At 36.6% G+C, this 11,839-nt stretch overlaps 1 long non-coding RNA gene across 1 annotated transcript in view; it reads left to right on the top strand.

The window, feature by feature from the left end:
• Window positions 1-836: 836 nt before the first annotated feature.
• LOC121070031 overlaps window positions 837-11,839 on the top strand; it is a 30,069-nt gene continuing 19,066 nt past the window's right edge. Inside the window, exon 1 of the long non-coding RNA XR_005819841.1 lies at window positions 837-1,300. This is a non-coding gene — a long non-coding RNA (uncharacterized LOC121070031). The remainder of the gene's footprint in view (window positions 1,301-11,839) is intronic.

Raw genomic sequence — 11,839 nt, 5'->3', positions numbered from 1 at the left:
TGACTGCTGGGGATAATGTTTTCCTAGCTATGGAGTTCACTGTGAACAAAGCATCAATATCTGTCTGTGGGCTTCTGAAAATAAATCATTTAATGTAGTGTTAAATGAGGCTTTGCGCTTCTCTTTTTGAACTTTTTGGGGTCATCAGTCCGTAGGGTAGGGGAGAAAAAAGTAATATTTTACCCAGCTAGACCCATTATAATTTCAATCAATTAATAAATCATTCAGGAAGAGAAAATTTTCTCTGAAAAGAGAGCATGCTCAGAACTGTTCTGCAATGTACAACTCTCTCTGTCCCCCTGCCCTTCTTTTTCTTTTCTTGTAGTTACTGGAAATCTGCAGAACAGAATCGTTCCTACGTAGCCTAGTAAACACGAGTCTGGTGCATCTGACCAGTCATACTAATCGCTTCCTAGTATTTTATTTGTCATTGCTTTCTGCTTATGAGCTTATGTGGCAATCTGGCCTTACGTTCAGTTACACCTGTCTGATTTCTTATGTTTATTTCCCAGCTTCCAACTGACTGTACTTGGCCAGTCTACCCTGTTGTGCAGAGTTTAAACTAGGCCTTTTCGTTCTTGCTTCTAAAGCAGTGGGCTGAAGAGATAGGCATTTTGATGAAATGCAGTAACTTGTGGTACTTAGGATGTCTGACACCACAGACATTGCTCTTTTCTCTTTTTTCCACCCTGGAAGAAGTCTCCTTATCTTGTTCACCTTTGGCTGCCCAGCCAGATCATAAAGCTTTTGGTTCCAACTGTATTTTATTTTACTTTTTTTTTTTTTTTTTTTTTTTAATGTCCTGAGATAAGTGCATAGCAGTTCTGTGCCAGTGCAAACTGGATGGCAGCCGTATCATACATCTAATATAATTCCTGTAACAACAAAATACAGTGCTATCTAACAATGTTACTGTAAGATGACAATAATTCTGTACAATGGAAATTCCTAAAATTGTCCAACTAAAGTTCTCTATTTTTAAGATCAATTGTAATTTCCACCACTCACCGATAATGATGACCATTAGAGCCCCTTAGGCAGCAGTAACAAGGTTTAGCACCTCAAAGTACACAGCTTCATCTACTTCCACTAATTAAAGCAGCTGGGATTGAATCTAGCACCATAGTAGCCAGATGTTCTCTTTTAGACCAAAAGGGGCTTTATCCCCATTTGAAATATTCCTCATTGATCTCCTGCAATAAAGCACCTGACAATAACAGCTGCTTCTTGTTAAAAACAAACAAACAAACAACAACAACAATAACAAAACATGAGTCTGGCTTCCTCCTTTTTTGTAAAGGTAATCTATGTTCTGGCTGTTGTGAAGCTGAGCTGAGAAATAAGTTTCAGTTACTTGATATGTAAGTGTTGCTATTGTCCTAAAAACGTGGGTGTTTGGTAATCTTCAGTTATCAGTGCAGACCTCAAACACTGATGGCTACGTTTACTTGCTATAAAAAAATTCCACACCTTCTTTTAATCCTGCTTTTGTATTTGCCCCAAAGCACCTCAGTTTAGTAAGGGGCAAGCAGATCAGTGTCCAAGTTCTGTCTGAGCCCTCTCATGATCTGAACATGCCTCTTTTGTATCAGAAAGGATTGTTCTAATATATGTTCTCCATTTATGGGTCTATAATAATTGCTTTTCGTAGAATGCACCTACTGTGGGCAACTCTCCTCAAGTCTTTCTATCCAACTGTTCTGAATTTGGCCCTGTACCTATACTATGGAAGTTTAGGGCTGGCTTTCCTAAGATCTTTCTCTTGTTACAGCTGTGAATTAGAGAGAGCAAACATAAAAACACGTCTAGTGTAGTGGTGGGTTATTGATTTGAGAGAGGAAAGATATGGGTTTCTAATTCTGTAGTAAGGTCTCTTTCTCCCTCTGTATTTTATTTGTTGGTATATGAGTGTAGTGTGACAAGGCTCCTTGCTTTCTATATCTCCATTTTCACTGAACAGGACCTTGCGTTACAGAGTGAATCCAAAACTCTATTTGCAGAGACCAGTGTTTTTATGGAATCTACAGGATGGCTATATGCAGAAAAGTACAGCTTTCTTTCAAAAGTTAACCTTTTATGCAAATGCTATATGTTGAAGCATGTAGTTATTCTATAGACTTAGTCTTCCTGGACTTTCAAGGACTAGAAGACATCAAAAAATCTAATTTAACATTTTTTTCTAGATAAATGATTCCTAAACAATGACAAAGACATTAATCTCTTCAGATGATAATTGATGAGTGTTCACATGTTAAAGAGAATGGAAAATAATATATGCAAAAGTAGATCTTCTCCTACTTCCACGTATCTCATCTTAATAAAGAGAAGAAAACTAAGCAAATCTACCAATCTCTAGGGTGAATATTGGCATAAAATACAATTCAATATAATTATAATTCTATTTAGACTTTCTACAGTTTTGTTCTCAAATATCCCAAAGGTTTTTCTATAGCAAAATTTAAGTGTTGTGCTAAAGAAGGGCTGAAACAAAAGCTGTCTTTTTGACTCAAAATGTAAGGTAGTAATTAAACTTGACTCAGCAAGGAGAAAGAGCATTAGCCAACCTGCAGCACTGCAGGCGAGTCGTGTTGGGATTCACTTGTCTGCGTTAAGTTTTCTGGGGGCACACTCTTATCCCATTGACATCAGTATAACTATTTCTGTTTGGCTGCTCCTGAGTTATACAAATACCTAAGATAGGGGACCAAAGTTACTAACACAGGCTCCATGAGGACTTAGCTATATTTTCTTTCTTGAATTCTGCTCGTGGTGTTGTCATCTGCCTCAAAGGTTGAGTCACTTTATCTGCAGTTAATTACAGGTCTTGATTTTACATTCATAATGTGATGAATTGATCACCACCGCTTTATCACCAGATCATTTACATTCTTTTTACTTTTTTACTTTTAACATTTCGCATAAATAATTTAGCATTATTTTTTTCTGAATGAAAATAATATAATGAATGACTTTTTTTTTTTTGTGTATGCTGTTAAAGTATTCAGTTTGATGAGGAGTCCTTTTGTTTCTTCTACAGAATGATTTAAGGATTTTATGACAATGAGATCTATAAGGGTTACCTTTCAAAAATAATGAGGTAAATTGTTCTCATCTTTTTCTCCCAACAGTAGTGGATTCTCTTTTTTTATTATTATTATTATTTTTTGAGAGTGAAGATGTGCAAATTATTTTAAATTTGTGAGAAAAAAATATTTGTCTCAGCAGATTAGCTTGCGTCTTGCAGAATATAAGTTTGGGTAAGGCAGAGGTAAGTGTTTGTCTTCTGATCGTTTAATATAATTAGCTTTAGCCAGGTGACCTTTCAGAACATTATTCCTTGCAAATCATTTTGTATGCAGTTTGGTTGTGGAAAGTTACACAAGTTACAACGTGAAACAAAAAGTAGATATTAGCACATATTGTCAGCCTCCATAATTAATACAGCCTGTAATTCAGCTCCGTACCTGTGATAGAAAGTGTATTATTGTGACTTTCTGTAAGGGAGGAACAGGTGATCACAAACAGATGTAAAAGTGAACTGCTACCTCTTCTCTCCTGAAGGCTACCTACTTTAATTTATATTAAAAACAAATGTGGTTCAATAACTTCCCATTCTCTTCAAGCTTGGACGGCTGCTAGCACTCCGAACACTGTATCAGATCTCACAGTGCTCATTAATTAGAGTTTACTGATTTTCAGCCAAGGTTTAAAATTCTAATATCCTTCATGCTTTTTAATGAACTTCCTTGGGACTTAAATTGAAAAAATCAGCAAGCTCCTAGACACTACTTATCAGCAGCTCCTCCATCTTTTGGCCCTACTAATTGCTAACAAATACAGGGCTTCTACTTATTATCCCATATAAGTCCAGAAAATCACCTGAAGCAGATACTTTACTTTTCAGACCTCTAAAGAATATGAAATTGAAGTCATAACTCTTCCTAAATTTTTAGCCCTGAGTTGACTAAACAGAAGTTTGTATAAAAGTTCACCAACTCTATTCACAAAGAGAAGTAAATGTGTAGCTGTACATTTGTTGTACAACTTGTTGTACAACTTGTTGTTTGATGGGAAAGGAACCTGATACATCCAGTTGTCCCAGCCTTCTACAGATAAGAATTGGATCACATCTTCTCCATGGCAGTTGTTTGACATCAGGGATTAGAAACATATTCCCATGTTTGAATTCGTGACACAAGATTAACTTTAGTTTAGGCCACCATCTCACTCACCAAGCAACCCATGGCCTAGGGTGAAAGTCTCTGATAACTTGTCCTGATTTGCTGCAAATCCTCAAATATCTACACATACTGCTTCTTTCCCTAAAAATAATTGTATGAAAGGGTTTTGAGAATTTGCATGGTGGGTTTTCTGTACATGAATAAAAGCAAATTTCTCTGGTTGAAGACAAAAAGTACTTTGCAGTTCTCTGGGGCCATGATAGCCAGCAATCATAGTTTTGAACAGGGCTGGTACGATAATTATTTCAACAGTTGCAGAAAGCATGTGGGAGAATGACTTCGTACAGCAGTTGTCAGATTTCTATTAAGAGCAAATATACCTTTGAAGCATGAAAACATATTTTCAGTCAAAAGGAGCATTTGTACTCCCATGGTAAGTATGCACTGCACAGAAGTAATTCCTTTCTACTGCCAAATAAGAGATTTACTGTGTACCCAATCATGCTGAGAGAAGAGTGCCCCAAAAAGGAAGAAAAACATGTAAGCAATGTGTTAAATACAGTTAATTTAGGAAAAGTTAAGTACTTCATGCACATTCCTGGAAATATCTGCCTTTACTATCTGCTTGTTTATCAAGTCTTTTGTAACGGGGCCCTGAGCTGGCTGGAGCATGGAGGTAAAACTCCCCCAGTTTTCCAGGAAGTGAGGAAGGCCTCAGAGAAAGCAAAATGCATCTGTCTTGAAAGTTGCCTTTCTACAGAATACAAAGTACTGAGCTGAACAAAATAGCTCTTTTAAGTTAAAAAAAAAAAAAAAAAAATCTCTGAATACCCAGGTGAGACAGAACAAATTAACAGGTTTGAATGCAAATTTAATCTGCCAACCTCCAGTGTCACTAGGAAACATATTTCTTTACAGGCCTGTAATCCAAGCATTCAGCTGAACAAACTTCTCCCAGTGGTCTCTGGTTTCTTATGAAAAAAGAAAACATCTGTTTTCTGTCAACCTTGGGGCCTGCTAAGCAAATCCCCTTCCCTAATGAGTGTCCCAATTTACAGTTAGGGCTACTGTCTCCCTGTTTCATGGATATCTTCCTCTTGCTTGCCTCACTCTACGTGCAAAATGTTCCCTTCAGCTATGAATGTTCACTTGTTTCTACCATGAGCTTCTGCCTGTCTTGAGGTGCAGCAGCCATCACAAGACAGAAAGGCAACTGAGCCATACAGTAAGGGACACAATAATTACACAGGATGAGACGCTGGAGAGCAGAATTCTCTGTTGAAAGAGAATTGTAGGAGTGCAATCGTAAGAGATTTTACTGATTAAAAATGTGAAGACAAAAAGGATGAGAACTGACCCACTGGCTTAAAACTGAAGAGAAAGCAAAACCTCTAAAACACGTTGAAATAAAAATATCAGTTGATTTTAGGTATAGAGAATAGTAAGGGAAAAGGGGAAAGGGAAGAGACAAAAAGAGAAAACATAAAATTTAAAAATGCATGCTATCTTGCATGCTACTGAAAGCAGAATCATTACAACAGATCACTTCTGTAGAGAGAAGCAGATCAAAGCATGGGAACATAATTTATTTTATTTTTAATTCAGCATTTAAATTCAGTTTTATTTGTTGTGCATTTTTATTTGTTCTCAAGGTTTTGTGATTGTTCTTTCTATTTTTAAACACGTTATTAGCTAGCCCCCGGGATTCTCTTGTTATTTCTCTACTAGTTCTTGCCTATGTTCTCTTCAACAAACTACTTATAAAGATGATTTGAAATCATATAGTGGAACAAGAGGTGGCTAAATTTTAATCCTATGAACTTTTATTGTACCCAGAACTTTTATCTTTCTGGAATAAAAATAAGAAAGATAGGTAGATACATCCTTCTGTAACTGAGATCTGCTTTTCCCATTCTGAAGTGTTACTTGATAAGCATTTCCATACAGTTCCAGAAATTGTTCTCTATCTGTCTTTATGAACAAGAAAACAGAAAGTGCAGTTTCACTACTATGTCTTCAAAGTCTTTCTAGTTGCAGCCAGATAATACTATAATTACATGTAGTATAATACAATAATATAAATGTACTATAATACAATAATACTGCTTTTGAAGCATCTCCTGTTTTCCTCAGATATCCTCTAATTGTTGTTTTTGGCCTCTTACTGAGGGTCAAAGGTTTGTTGCTTGGTATTGGGGTACATTTCGTATTGGGGCGTATGACATCACTTGATGTATACAGGGGTATGTGCCCTCTCCTTGACTAGATAGGAAAATCTGAAAATAGGTACACTTTCAGCTCTCATATGCTAAAGTTTCTTTTCCAGAAGTCCCTAAGAAATACTAAACTTGCACATGAAAGGATATGCATTAGGAATGTAAATGCTTTTAGTATATCTTCGACCATGAAAATTAACATTACTCTTAAGACTGGAATCAGTCAAATATTTTTTATTTTGCATGTTCTCCACTAAATACCATTCTACATAAGACAAAGAGCTCCACTTATCAAAATGGAATGATATTTCTCAGAAGTCTCTTCCCACATGAACTATTACATACTAGGTCTCACAGTGGACATAAGGAAATAAGGAAATTAGGAATTACACATTTATGTGTGGATATAAAAAAAAAAAAAAAAGCTCATATATCTGAGCTTCCAATTACTTCTCTCCTGAGCGATGGTTTTGCAAAGACAAATTACCTTCTTTTCAAGTGTGAGGTTGAATCTCTTCCTTACACCTACACGAAGTCGTAATGCTAGTCTTGTCTTTATAGTGCGTCTGTATAGTGTATGATCTTTGGAGCAGATATTGCAGTGATAATCTAAATGGGAAAGGTAAGAGGATCCTGATGTCTCCACATTTTAATGAATTATATTAATGTAGTGGGAAAAAGTCTGAGATAGTATATTAAAACTGTCTGATTCCTTTTCTTCTTTTTTTTTTTTCTCTACCAAAAATGAAAGACAGCAGCATTCATTTTGAATATGATTTATGATGGCTGCAACACAAAAGAATAAGTAGAAAACTGCTACTTCCCTCCTAACCCCATGTCTTCTTGAGAAAGATTGAAACTGTCAGTCTTTCGACCCAGAGGGACAGTGGATGGATAGGATAAACAACAAAGAAAAGAGGGAGATATTGGAAAGATATGTATAAGAATTAGCTCCATTATTAACATGTGATTTTTTTTTTTTTTCAGTATTAAATAAAGAATTTGGAATATAAGATTGTTAAAAAATTAATTAGACTAACAGTGGATTTCAAGCTTCATCTGCATGCTGTGCTGTTTTTTGCCCTTTACAATTCGAATGCAAGACCTTGGCAGCCCTTATCAACACCTGCTCCAGCTGAAGTTCTGGGTGTTCTGTTTTACCCCAGCACTAAACTTATGCAGTGCCTTGGACAAAATACTTCAGCCTTTCCACTGAATAAAAATTCTCCAGGGAGAATTTTTTCCACCTCCAGATTCCTTTGGTTACTTCTCTTCAGCCTCACTCTCAGTGTAGGTCTGGTCTTTATTTTTCTCTCAACTTTGGCAAAGGCCAAAGGGCACTGATCCATTAAAGAAAAACAAAAACTCAATATTCCTCATAGAAGAACTCTATAAGCAGTCCTAAGTTCGATTTGGAAGATACATCCTTTCTGTATGTGCAATAAGGTCTGATACTCCTATTTTCACTGGAGAAAACCATGGGCTCTGAAAAAAGAAGGGTCTCTTCGTCTGTTATTTTACCCATCTAAAATGAAATACGAATTGGAAAGATTCAGGATTGTTGAGATTTACATTTTTTCTTCCATCATTTTCCACATCTCTCCCTATGTCCTAGTGAATTTTGTACTTTCTACACTGTTCATGTGAAAAAATGTCTCTGTTGCATCCTTTTTGCTTTATGCTTCTCAGTTACAGAAGATGGTTACTACAGTAACAATTCTTATATATATATAATTATAGCCATTTTTCCCCATATAAAATAAAAATAAGAACTTGAAGAATTAAATTGAAGAATTTAAGTATTCTCCTAAAAATTTTCTGCCAAATTGGCTGTAAGCCCTTGTGCAGGGATTACAAAAATTGACAAGTGAAAAACTAGTTGTGAAATACACAGAAGTATTTCCTTTTCTGAAATCCTTTCAAAATTATACTTTTATTTATAAATAAGTGCGAGAATTTGTTGGTGCAAATCCTACATAAAAGACTGAGAAAGAAAAATGCAAGCAAGGGGCAGGATCTGTAATGTGCATGTGATTGCAGATGCTGGAAGCTTTACAGCCCAGGAGGTACAGCATTAAAAAAAATCTGTCAGTCAGATCTGTATGCACAGGGGAACAGAAGCAACACTGGGGAAGGCAGATGGGTCAAAGAGCTGCTCAGACAAATTGCTCCATGCTTATTCTCTTAAAGGGTTTAATCTGATCTGGAACAGGCAAGTCATTCCTCCTGAGGGGGAGTCAATGCCACTTTCAAACAGTGTGTTTATAAGGAAATGGTTTGAATAAGCAATAAAACAGCTTAACCATTCAAAAAAATTTTTTTTATGTAGTTGTCCTGCAACCTTTCCTAAAGGAAAATGGCAGTGAAGGAGTAGTTGGAAAGAACGTGTTATTTTTACGAAAAGGTAGTGTAACAAAAATGCACCAGTGTCAGTTGTCACCTGCCTAGGACACCTTTTCCTGTACTGCTGACTGTTCTGTCATGCTGATCTGCTGGCACACCTGTCTCTTCATCTTCCCTTAACTTCTTTCAGAAATACGAGATTTTCCACATCAGCTTCACTGATAAATGCATCACATCACAAGAAAAAGCAAATCTGTGGTACAAGTCTTCTACTGATGTAGTTCCCTGCTATCTCGGTTTGAGCCCAAGACTCTGCTAAGAGATGTTAGTAGATGTTACACTGCACAGAAGCTTCTCTTAGTTTTTATGAGCAAACTGCCAGACCTTTTAAAGCAGAGGAAAAAAAGTATCACTTTATTCTTTAAAGGTCTGCGGGAATGTAGTAATGGGGCATGAGGAAGGAAGGTTTAAAAATATGGCAAACTCCTGACCTTAACAGAAGCTTGACAAATGGGATTGGTTGGTGTAAGAGAGGAGATGTTAAACAATAAGAGACTCCGGTGCCTAGGACAGAATAGGAGAAGTCATACTCCGAAATGGCCTCAGACTGCACAGTAAGCTCTTCTGAAGATGAAAGGTGAAGATCAGGAAGTCATGCCTTAGCTATTTTATGTTTTGGGGGAATGTGGAATTTAGGGAGACTTCATCCTCTAAATGATCTTAGGGAAAAACAAAACAAAACAAAAAACCAGCAACAACAACAAAAAATACCAGGTAATGCCACATAGCACATCAGGGGTTTCCTCATTTGAAGATTCTAAAGTGATTTTAATAACTCAGCTAACTGGCTGCTATTTTGAAGGAGGCAATTCAGTTGATGTTTCAAGTAGATGAAAAAGGGCACAGTTATTTGCAAGGTTAATTGATTTTGTGGCACATAGATGAAGTGAGATGTGATTCTTGCTCTACTAGATATTTTGATAATGACTAAGTTAAAGCCTAGACTTCCATTCACAGTGAGGAAGTCTCCTGTTTACAGTCCTTATAAACAAACAGGAACATTGGTTACATTTTAGGATACTGCAAGGAACTACAAAAAAAACCCAAACCAACCAAACAACAAAACATAACCAAAATAATTGCAATTTTAGGATTTTTGTTATATTAATAGCTGGAATGAATTATATTACAGATATTTTTATTTATTCTAATTTTCTGTACTTAAGGATTCTAGTATTAAAATGCAGCAGTGTGTTTATATTTACTATATACTATTACAGAAAAAAAAAGAAAGAAAAAAAAAAAGCAATGCTAATATTTGAAGCCATGCAACAAACCTCCAGGGAAGGGGATGCACTCATGTTCCTGACATTGATTTAAGGAACAGATATAGAATTAAGCCTTGTGAGGCATACATAAAAGGGAACAAATTTGTTTAAGACAAATTCAGTAAGATTTGCTAATATTGAGCATCTTCTTTCACAGTGGGTCCCACTAGTGACAATCCTATCCACTGAACAGTCTTTGTATAGATTGTAGAAAACCGTTTTTCCCGTGGGCAGGATTTCAGTAGTGTGCTTAAAAAAAAAAAAAAGATGGTGGATGGAATCCATGATGATGATGGAATCAGCCCTGCTGTAAATAATTCTAAAGTTGCAAACAATTTTGAAGTCTATATCATTGCCAAATGGATTACATAAATATTATCCAAAGTTTGGTTCACAGTGTTGAGACAAAGCAGTGAATCTGGAACGAGTAGAAAGTGTTGCACAATTAAAATGGTGAAATAAATATTTTAGAATACTTGCTGAATCTTTTTTTTTTTTTTCTGGATTTGGGCATGGAATTTAAGAATTATTTCTGTTGAAGCCTGCAATTGCAAAGTTCATTTCATGTTTAATCAGGGTCACTAAAACAGCTATGAAATATATATACATATACTTTTACTACCCTCTTCAACAGAGGCTAATCAGCAACCCATCTTCATCTGTGTATGTCTTAAAGAGTTTCATAAAGAATACAAGAGAAGAAGGAGGAAGAGTTTAAAAAAAAAAAAAAACACAACGCACATTATATGAATTGTTCATCTGGAAAAATAGAATTCTATCTTTCATATTTTGTGACTTGTTAAGACCTTATATTTTTTTCCAAGTGCACAAACTTCAAAGGTTATTGGGGATTTTTTTTCTGTGAATAACTCTTGGTCCCTTTATTATTTCTAAGCAGCTGGTTAGAAGTATTGATTACTGTAAGTGAATTTTAGATGAGATTGTTTGAGCATAAAACTGAATGATCAGCATCATTCTCCAAAATAATTCCCTTCAGCAAATAGTTATATTTAAACATTTAAGTTAAACCTTCAATAGCCACACAGCAACTTTCACTAAATTAATAGCCTGAAAGAAAATACAGATTTGCTATGGTGCTTATTTGGATAATCAAACTAACATTATATGTATTAAAAAGCTATTTTGTCTTATAGTGGTGAAAGCAGTGGTTCACATCAATGTTCACATTACAGCTCTTAACAGCAAAATGATAATGAAGCCAGATTATTTCTGCTTATGCAGTGCAGTATTTCTTATAGGAGATATTTTCTAGTATGTGCAGTTTTGGACATCACAGTGTAAGAAGGACATAAAACTACCAGAGAGTGTCCAAAGGAGAGCAACAAAGATGGTGAAGGGTCTAGAGGGCAAGATGTATGAGGAGCGGCTGAGGCCCCTTGGTTTGTTCAGCCCAGAGCAGAGCAGGCTGATGGGAGGCCTGAGGGCGGCCTGCAGCTCCCCCACAAGGGGAGCGGAGGGGCAGGTGCTGAGCTCTGCTCTCTGGGGACAGAGACAGGACCCAAGGGAATGGCATGAAGCTGGGACAGGGGAGGGTCAGGCTGGGTGTTTGGGAAAGGTTCTTCACCCAGAGGGTGGTCGGGCACTGGGAGAGGCTCCCCAGGGCAGTGGTCACGACACCGAGGCTGCCAAAGTTCAAGAAGCATTTGGACAACGCTCTCAGACACTGGTCTGATTTTTGGGTAGTCCCATGGACTTGGTGGAGCCAGGAGTTGGACGTGATGATCCTTGTGGTTCCCTTCCAACTCAGGAT

The sequence above is a fragment of the Cygnus olor genome, chromosome 4 (genome assembly GCF_009769625.2).
Source record: "Cygnus olor isolate bCygOlo1 chromosome 4, bCygOlo1.pri.v2, whole genome shotgun sequence".
NCBI classification, from domain to species: Eukaryota; Metazoa; Chordata; class Aves; order Anseriformes; family Anatidae; genus Cygnus; species Cygnus olor.
Note: the sequence above shows the minus strand (reverse complement) of the source record. Positions and strands in the feature narration are given on the sequence as shown.